The sequence below is a fragment of the Triticum urartu genome, chromosome 6, assembly GCF_003073215.2.
Source record: "Triticum urartu cultivar G1812 chromosome 6, Tu2.1, whole genome shotgun sequence".
In the NCBI taxonomy this organism is placed as follows: Eukaryota; Viridiplantae; Streptophyta; class Magnoliopsida; order Poales; family Poaceae; genus Triticum; species Triticum urartu.
Window position 1 is genome coordinate 27,791,589 of NC_053027.1, and position 10,402 is coordinate 27,801,990.

At 44.3% G+C, this 10,402-nt stretch overlaps 1 pseudogene; it reads left to right on the forward strand.

Moving 5' to 3' along the window:
• The first annotated feature begins 592 nt into the window (after positions 1-592).
• LOC125515612 lies at positions 593-2,314 on the forward strand (annotated as a pseudogene).
• The last annotated feature ends 8,088 nt before the right edge of the window (positions 2,315-10,402 follow it).

The following is a 10,402-nucleotide window of genomic DNA, read 5'->3' on the forward strand; positions in this document are numbered from 1 at the left end:
GTTTCACATGTTAATAATTTTTTGAACGTTGTTTAGGATGGAACGTTAATCAGTAGTGGATGATACATCTTTTTTTGTACAAGTGCCGATTCAAATTGAAAATAAACACCTTAACAAAAATAAATTGGAGACGAAAGAAACCATCTATAACCATGCATGTCCATCGGCGAGGATGGGAAGAAGGATAAATGGCAAGACTGATAAGATGCCATATTGAAATAAATAAAGGATGCATCTATTGGGGTCGTGAGTCATGGTTATTGTGTTAGGGCTGTGTGGTTTTTTTTCTCCCGTTGCAACGCACGGGCTTTTTTGCTAGTAAGTCTCAAGTCCCTAAAAAGTGCCTATCTGTTTGGTTCATGGGACTTAACATGGACTAAAAGACCACATTACAACTATAAGTCCTTATAAGTCCTTCCTTAAAAGTTTTATTTCATAAATCCCAAATACCCACTTTAAATCTCTATAAGTTTTTCCTATTTGATTTCGATGGGACTTATAGCTTTTTTAAGTCCCTGAAAACAAACACCCTCTTAGTTCATTGACCTGTCCATATATAAAAAGGATGTGCGTTGGCTGTTTGATGAGAGTACGTACCGATCGCAATCAATCGGCCATGCGAGACCTACTCACTCTCAGTCTCATCTTGATGATGCTCCTCGTCGTCGTCTTCATGGTCGTCCGGCGCCATTCATCCAGCCTCGCCTCCAGCATCAAGTCGGCTTTAGCACGCCGGCTCCGGCAGCCGGCTATCGTTATCAAGGACCGCGCGACGGCGCACCGCCTTCTCGTCCGTGGCTGCGTCGGCGGCTCCTTCTCCAACCGCCCTGCATCCCTGGCTCCAACCGCCGTCGTCTCGCACCTTCGCCATCACAACCTGACCACGGCGCCGTACGGCCCGTTCTGGCGCGTCACGCGCCGCAATCTCACCCCCGAGGTTCTCCACCCGCTGCGCCTCCACAGCTACGCCGCCGCCCGCCGCGACGCGCTCGCCGGTCTCGTCGCGGACCTCGGAGAGCAGTGCACGACTAGCCCCGACGGCCTGGTCCTCGCGGCGGAGAGCATCCGCAATGCCATGTTCGGCCTCCTCGCGACCATGTGTTTCGGCGAGGGCGTCGACAAGGGCCTCGTCCGCGCCATGGCGGACGCGCACGAGTTCGTCCAGTTCTTCCCTGAGCTGCGCTTCTTCGCGAAGCTACCGGCGGTGGCTAGGATGATCTACCGCAAACGGTGGAGCAAGCTAGTCGCGCTGCGGCAGAAGCAGGAGGACATGTACCTCCCGCTCATCCACACCCGCCGCACCCGGCAACGCCAGTCTGGGGAGCTGCCGGCGTACGTGGACACGCTCATCGACCTCTGGGTCCAGGACGAGCACAACGCCTATGACGGAAACGTTCGCAAGCGAAGGCGGCGGCAGCGTAGGCTCGCCGACGGGGAAATCGTGGGCATGTGCGCCGAGTTCGTTGGTGCAGGAACTGAAACTGTGGCCGCGGAGCTGCAGTGGGGCGAACCTGGTGAAACGCCCACACGTGCAGGAGGCCGTCCGGAGGGAGATCGACGATGCCGTGAACATGGACACCGAGGAGGTCGGCGAGGAGGTTCTTGGGAAGCTAGAGTACCTCAACGCTGTCGTCCTGGAGGTGCTCCGGCTACACCCCACCGTGACCTTGGTGGTGAGGCAGGTAAGCAACGGCGGGCGGACTGCGTGAAAAACTAATCTGTTAATTGAGACTAACTAAGTACTCTACTAATCAATCAATATTATGTTTGTGATTTTCTGATGACAAGCTAGGTGTCGGAAGAAGACGACATCATTCATGATGGTCGACGTATTCCATCAGGCACCAATGTGCTCTTCCGTCCAGAGTCTCTGGCGCGAGACAAGACAGCGTGGGCTAACCCGGATGACTTCAGGCCGGAACGGTTCCTACCCCGCAGAGGTGGGGAAAGCGTGAACCTTGTTGCGGCGGCCGGAAGCAGCGGCGGGGAGATGAGGATGTTACCGTTCGGTGCTGGACGAAGGGTATGCCCCGGCATGGGTGTCGCCATGCTCCACATGGGCTACTTCATGTCCAACCTCGTCAAGGAGTTTGAGTGGAGGGAGGCGGAAGGGGAGCTGGCTGTCGATCTCCGCCCGCATTTCGGGTTCTTCACTGTCATGAAGCGCCCGCTGCGTGCTCGGCTCTTTGCTTACAAGAGGCCAAAAGGAGGAGTTAATTAATTAGACATGCATACCTTGTTGTAAGAGCAAGTATAATAATAGCATGGTTAATAGTATAGCCAATAATTGGCTATATGAAGTTGCCATATCATATATAGCCAATGTAATAGTCAACATTTATAATACTCCCTCTATTCCAAATTACTCGTCGTGGTTTTAGTTCATGAATTAAAACCACGACGAGTAATTTGTAACGAAGGAAGTAGCTATTTACAAAGCGAACTAAAACCATGACGAATAATTTGGAACGGAGGAAGTAGCTATTTACAAAGCGGGTTTGCTATTTCACATCTAAATGTGATATAATTATCTCATATCTAAATTCTTCATCCTTGGATTTGTTTTGTCTTTTAAATTGATTCACAAGCTGATCTCGCGGTTGTCCGTATTCCAGCGTGCTGCGTGCGCTCACGCAGGAGCCCGGCACTGGACGTGCATGCGGTGTGACAGCGTGGCTTGGCAGCGTGGCTTGGCTTGCCACATGAGCTGGCTTTGCCTTTCTGTTTTTTTTTGTCTATTCGCTACAGCCGTTGCATTTCGCGAGGTCTTTTGTCTTTTTTCGTTTCTTTTCTCCCGCCTATATTGCTATGTAAAGTGTATACTAGATCATCGATGGCGCGCGTTGCTGCGTCCGTACATTTTTAAATTAAAATGGTTGGCATTTATAAAAATAAATAGGGATGCAAAATATCTTTTAATAACATGCTATCCCCCGATAGAATGAGGAAAAAACTTGAGGATTAAATTGGTTCCTTTCATCAACAATGAAACATCAAGGTGATATAAACAGCATGATGTAATAATTGGTACACTTCAGGAGCAATGCAGGTCACCGTTGGCCAGAATTTTTGATAACATAAAAGGTGTCGTTGGACACAAATTTTATCCAGTACATGAATTTGTGCATAAAACTGGACAATATCGAACGCCTGAAATCTAATCTATAAGATAATTATCCTATAAGAAAATTATTCTTTAACAATATAATCTTTTTATATATGCATGAAATTGGACAATGTTGACAGCCTGAGATCTAGCTTTTGTACAGAACAAGTAACTCACATAAAAACCTTGAACCTTTTTGGGGTCTGAAATTATGGATATATACTGCTAATCTATACAATTCAAATGTTCTGCAATTAAACAACTTTGTTTATATATATTTGAAGATGATAACATGATTTGTTGGCATCTGAGCGAGAGAACAATCTTTGATGCAGAGATAAGCTTGTAGAGATAAAGTTACCCATAGGGCAACACCACACAAGCTGATATTCGAGGAGATTGTACTACTACATGCAAAAAATGCATAACTTGATAGTAGCATCTCGAAACTTAACATGACAATCCCAATATACAATAGCATTGATCAAATTGCCACATAGGATCGCAGTAGCAAATGCCATTTTTCTGATATGATGAAGAAGCAATTATAATCAACCCATACAAGCAGAGAGGAAGAAGCTAGATTACAGTAGTGCAGAGTCACATTTTTGAGAAGTCACCCGACCGCGGACTTCAGTAATATATATAGCAGTACTTATCTTAAGGGCTGCTACACATGATTGGCTAGCTCCAAAATTAATCGGTCATCTTGGTGGTTTGGGTATACTAATTGGATCCTCTGACGTGCAATGAGCTCCTGCAGCTGGACATCGTTCCTTGCGCAAACATAGGATAGGAGTCGGCTCAAAAGCATGATACATCAGTAGACCAATCATTTTCACTCCACTCTTTCCACTTCATGGAGATTGTCACATACATGGTTGAAATCAAGAAGGGAGTGGTGACTTAGAGTAGTCAGTTCCACCCGGAGCAATTACTCCAGAATACCAACATATGAAACCACCTCGCAAGATAATTAACATGAGGCATAACAATGCACAGATAATAACTTGTCCATTTGACATTAGAGTTCCATAGAATGTGCTGTTAGGAAGAATACCATGCGGTAGAAGCAGCAAACAAAGCAGTACCGAGCTTGAATTCATCCTCCAATAGCACATGCATTCATTGGAATTATGTTTGCATAACTAACGTTCATAGCAGTCATGAAAACACACTGTGTATATATCAAAATTGTTGTAGAAGCAGAGTCAAAATTACAAGTTTGAATGCAGCTGCTTTATCTACAATAGGGAAGCAGAAAAGAATATTATACCATAACAAACAATTTAACCATTAGCGCCATGTGCAATTGCAAACATGGTGCCATTCATGAATAATATACTCTCAGGGAAGAAACAATTGAAGGTGAAAGCAGTGCCTCACGTTGCAATTTACGTAGAAGAATGAGAAATCCAGTGAACCCCGTGGACCACAATGAAACCTGCATTCATTTGAGAGCACAAAGAAGAACATCACTTGAGAAAAAACATGCAAAATTTGAGGAAGAGTGGAGGTACGAACGAGGGAACACTTGTGGAAGGCCAGAGGCGGGGAGTCAAATTATCAATCTGAGTGTCAGGCATGCCTGCCCACGAAGGATTCGTATGAGGAGTAGCTGGACAACGGAGATTATGCAGATGTGATAAATCAATATTGTAAGTTGTAACTGACCTCCAATTATGGGCGCTGATGGGTGCGCCCCATCGATTTGCCACTAATGGTCCGTTGCAATTACTCCCCTAATGGGGTATAAATTAATTCCTTTTTAGGGGTGTATAAATTAATTACTGAATCGCCAACTATTGGAGGCGAATCGACAGGGAACGATCGGCTGCCCCAGGCACCGCCCCGTTCCAGGAAGGCAGACGAACGGAGACTATTCTCAAGCCCATTAGGCCCAGTTTAACAGGAAAGGACCAAAATTATTACGGGAGCAGCGGCCCGCTACGTTTAGAGCTCCTGGTTAGCGAAGGAAGCACACGCGGGACTGTAAGAAAATCAGATGGCCAGAAACGCACAAAACTAAAAATCGAATGGTGGAGAAAGCAAGTGGCCTGAGAGGGCAGGAAAACTGCGCAGTTATAATGTATTTAAATATCATACGCTGTGTGCATGAATCTTTTTTGTGCGTATATATACCATACTGTATATATCATATGTTGTGTGCATGCATCTCCTTTGTGTGTGTATTATACCATACGATCGTTGATGCATGTTTGTTTGTTGTTGTTTCAATTTGTGTTCATCTATGAAGCGTGTCCATCAAACAGTAAATCATGTATCGAATCGTGACTTCTCACCTAAGTTTTAGTCCATTTGATCCGTCACTATAAATTTCGTGCACTTCTTTAATCGCGGTTGTTTTGTCCCATGCGTCCAATGTCCATTTTGTGGCCAAGCGCACTGTGTGTTTTTTGTTGGACCGCTTTTCGTGGCTTAATGTCCATTTTGCGGCCAAGCGCATGGTGCGTTATTTTTTGGACTGTTTGTCATGGCTTGTTTTTTTGCCCTGTGTTGTAGTTGAAGAGACAAGTTGTTCGTATAAGTCAAAGAGACGAGCTGACCGCTGGCTCATCAGTTTTGTACTTTGCTCTCTCTTTATCCCATTCCTTTTTGTCTTTGAAGGAGAGGCGCCCCGAGGATGGATCTGCTTCTAAACACTACAATGACATGCAACGGCCTAAATTGTGTTTTTGTTTGCAAGTCTAGCCCTAATATATAAGAAGCTCATCTCTTTTTTATTTTTCTTGTCCTAATTGCAAGTCGATCAATGACATGCAACTCGGTCTAACCCATTTTGGTCTCAGCTACAAGTGTATTCCCATATGCAACCGGATATGCCTCTTTATTTACTTGTCCTAGTTTCAACTCAACCACCGACATGCAAACTGGAGCTCACCTCTTTTATTTTCCTATCGCGGTTGCAAGTCAACCAGTACACCACTAACTCGCAACTGGGGGCTTTTTTGTAGTTGTAGTTTGCCCTAGTTACAAGTCTACCGTCGACACGCATATGGGGGTTCTGTAGTAGTGTAATTTCCGCACTTCCAAGTACAACCTCGACATGCAACTGGGGTCTTTGTAGTAGTGTAGTTGCCGTAGTTACAAGTCCACCCGCCACTCGCAACTAGGTCTTTTTGTGGTTGTAGTTTCTCTAGTTGCAAGTCCACATCCGACTCGCAACTGGGGGCTTTGTAGGCATGTAGTTGCCCCAGTTGCAAGTCCACCATCTACTCGTAATCGAGGGATTTTTGGTAGTTGTAGTTGTCCGAGTTGCAAGTCCACCACCGACTAGCAACTGAGGAGCATTTTTTGTAGTTGTACTTTTTCCTAGTTGCAAGTCCACCCTCGACTCGCAACTGGGGGTTTTGTAGTTGTGTACTTGCGCCTGTTGTAAGTCCCCACAACGAGTCACAACTGGGGTCTTTTAGTTGTAGTTGCTCCAATTGCATCTCCACCATCGACTCGCAACTAGCGGCTTTCTTGTAGTTGTAGCTTGCCCTAATTGCAACTCCACCCTCGACTCGCAACCGGAGCTTGTAGTAGTGTAGTCCCCCCCTATTGCAGGTCCACATATCAAATCACATCCGGGGCTTTTTTTGTAGTTGTAGTTGTCCCAGTTGCAAGTCCACCATCAACTCGCAACCAGGAGGCTTGCAGTTTTGTAGTTTCCCCAATTGTAACTCCATCCTCGACTCGCAATTGGGGCTTGTAGTAGTTGTAATTGGCTCAGTTGCAAGTGAACCATCGACTCGCAACTGGGGCTTGTAGTAGTGTAGTTGCCCCAATTGCAGGTCCACCCTCGACTCACAACTAGAGCTTGTAATAGTTGTAGTTGCCCTAGTTGAAATTCCACATGTTGATTTGCAACTGGGGGCTTTTTTATAGTTGTATTTGTCCCAGTTGTAAGGTCACATCGACTCACAACTAGGGGCTTGTAGTAGTGTAGTTCTCAGGTTGCAAGTCCATCATCAACTCTCAACTCGGGGCTTCTTGTAGTGTAGATGCCCTTGTTGTAAATTCACCCTCGACTCGCAACTGGAGGCTTGTGTGTAGTTGTAGTTTGCCCCATGTTCAAGTCCACCATCAACTCGCAACTAGGGGCTTGTAGTAGTGTAGTTGGCCCAGGTGCAAGTCCACCCTTGGCTCGTAACTAGGGGCTTTTTTGTAGTTGTAGTTTACCCTAGGGTGAAGTTCACTATCGACTCGCAACTGGGGACTTGTAGTAGTGTAGTTGCCCGTGTTGCAAGTCCACCCTCGACTCACAAATCATTTTTTTAGTTGTAGTTGCCCCAGTTACAAGTTTACGGCCGACTCACAACTATTTTTTATAGTTGTAGTTGCCTTAGTTTCAAGTCCACCATTGCCTCACAACTAGGGCTTGTAGTAGTGTAGTTTCCCTAGTTCCAACTCCGTCGTCTACTCGCAATTAGGGGCTTGTAATAGTTGTAGTTTCCTCGGTTGTAAGTCCACTGCCGACTTGTAATTAGGCTCATAGTAGTGTAGTTCACAGTTTGCAAGTCCATCCTCAGTCGCAACTGAGGGCTTGTGGTAGTTGTAGTTGCCCCAGTTGCAAGTCCACCATCGACTCACAACTGGTTGCTTTTTTGTAGTTGTAGTTGCCCTAGTTGCAGGTCCATCATCGACTTGCAACTAGGTTTTTTGTAATTTTAGTTGCCCCAGTTGCAAGTGCACCACCGACTTGCAAATAGGGGCTTGTAGTAGTGTAGATTCCCCAGTTGTAAGTCCAACCTCAATTCGCAACTAGGGGCTTTGTAGTAGTGTAGTAGTCCTAGTTGTAAGTACAACCTCGAGTCATATCTCGGGGCTTCGTAGTAGTGTAGTTGCACCAGTTGCAAGTCCATCCCCGACTCGCAACTAGGGCATTTTTTTGTTGTAGTTTCCCTAGTTGCAAGTCCACTCTCAACTCGCAACTAGGGGACTTCGTAGCCGTGTATTTCCCTAGATGCAAGTCCAACCTCGTGCGTTTGTCGTCCCAATTGCAACTCCACCCTCACCATGCAATTGGTTCATAGTTTGTTCTCATCCCATTTGAAAGCCCACCACCGACTCGCAATTGGGATTGTATTTGTTGTTGCCTTAGTAGCAAGCCTACCCTCAACTCACAACTGGGCCAGACCATTTTTTCTTCTCACCCAATTGCAAGCCCACCCCGACTCACAACATGGAATGACTTCTTTATTTATTCATACCCAGTCGCAAGTCCACACTCTACTTGCAAATGGGCTCGAATTTTGTTGTTGCATGAGTTGCAAGTCCACCATCGACTTGCACTAGACTTTAAAGTTTTTTGTTGCCACCTCAAGTACAAGTACACCTCAATTGCAAGTTAATCGTATGTGATTCGCAGCTAGGCTCCAAGTTTTTGTTGCGGCGATTACAAGTTCACATCAACTTGTAACTCAGAGAGCGACCAATTTTTTCGGTACTAATGCCCTGACCCTTTAGTCCCGGTTCAATCCAGAACCGGGACTAAAGGCCCTCCACGTGGCCGGTCCACCTTTAGTCCCGGTTGGTAACACCAATCGGTACTAAAGGAAATTTTTTGAAATTTCTTTTGAAATTTTTTTTGATTTTTTTTATTTTCAAATTTCTGAATTATTTTAACCTCTAATCTCTAATCACCCCTCATCACTGCACAATTTAAACTCTAATCACCCCTCATCATTCCAAATCATCTAACTTCCCGAACGGTCACCCATCCTCTCACTACTCCAGCCTGAGCACGCTTAACTTATAGGTTCTATTCTCCCTCGTTTCCAAGTCTGCACTTGTTGTTTTCCTGACAATAGTAAGATGTCAATCCTATTAACCCTCAGGAATTTAGCTTGAGCATGAAGTCACATATTTCACTGTTTGAGTTTGAAACTATTGTTCTAAAAAACAATAATTTTTAGTAACACTAATATTTCTTGAATAAGTAGTTTGACCACAGTTTGACCATAGTTTGACCAGATTTGACCAAAATTCAAAAAAGGTGAAATAATTATTTAATAACACTAATATTCTTGAATAATTATTTAGTAACACTAATACTTCTTGAATAAGTAGTTTGACCATAGTTTGACCAGATTTACTGAAAATTTAAAAAAACTGAAATTTGAGCATAACTTTTTTTTCCTTTTGGAATTTGAGGATTCTGCAAATTTGCAAACAGGCCGTAGATGATTTTTCATATAAAAAACTTTTTAATCCGAGTTCGTATGCAAAAGTTATGCCCATTTTACAAATTCCAGAGAGATTTTGTAAATAAAGTCGAAATTCATATTTGTAAATTTTCCCAACAACTAGACCACATATCACATGGGAAACTTATTTTATTTTATTTTTATTGACATTTCCATTATTTTTTCTTTTGTTTTTTCTAAAACTGAAAAGGCGGTCCACGGGGGGGGGGGGGGGGGGGGGGGGGGGGTTGAAAATGGGACCTTTAGTACCGGTTCGTGCCATGAACCGGTACTAATGCCTCAAAGCCCATTAGTCCCGGTTGGTGGCACCAACCGGGACTAAAGGTCTAACCTTTAGTACCGGTTGGTGCCACCAACCGGGACCAATGGGCATCGATCGCACCCTTTAGTCCCGGTTCGTGGCACGAACCGGGACTAAAGGGCCCAGGTGAACCGAGACTAATGCCTTAGCCGCACGAATCGGGATAAATGCACTCATTGGTCCCGGTTCTGGACTGAACCGGGACTAATGCGCTTACCCGGCCTGGACCAAAGCCCCCTTTTCTACTAGTGACCCTAGTAGTTACTAGTCCACCTTTCTTTTTTTGGCCTTTAGCTGCTCAGCATTGTTTGTTATTTATTTTTTGGGCCCAACCCATTTTTTCAAATGTTCCACTTGCAAGCTCCATCCTCGACACACAATTGTGTGCCCGCAACGAGACTACAATTATGTGGGAGGAGTGTTGCGGGCCAGTTGCATGTCCATTTTTTAAAAGTATTAATGATTTTTTTCATTTTCATTCTTTTTAATAAAACATCATGAAGATTTTCTTAAATTATGAACGTTTCTAAAAGTCATAATAGGTTTCAATTTGTTTTGTTTAATCAAAAAAATCATTAAATTTTTGTACATTGCATTCATTTTTTAAAATTGTGTAAACATTTTTTTTAAATCTCGCATACAACACGTGAATATTTTTTTAAAAATTGCACATACAATTTTTAATATGGTACAGAACACCTTTTTTGAATTGCATGCATGGACATTTTTTATAAATTTTACGTATATTTTTTTGGAAGGCCGTAACCTTTCTAGATGTCATGA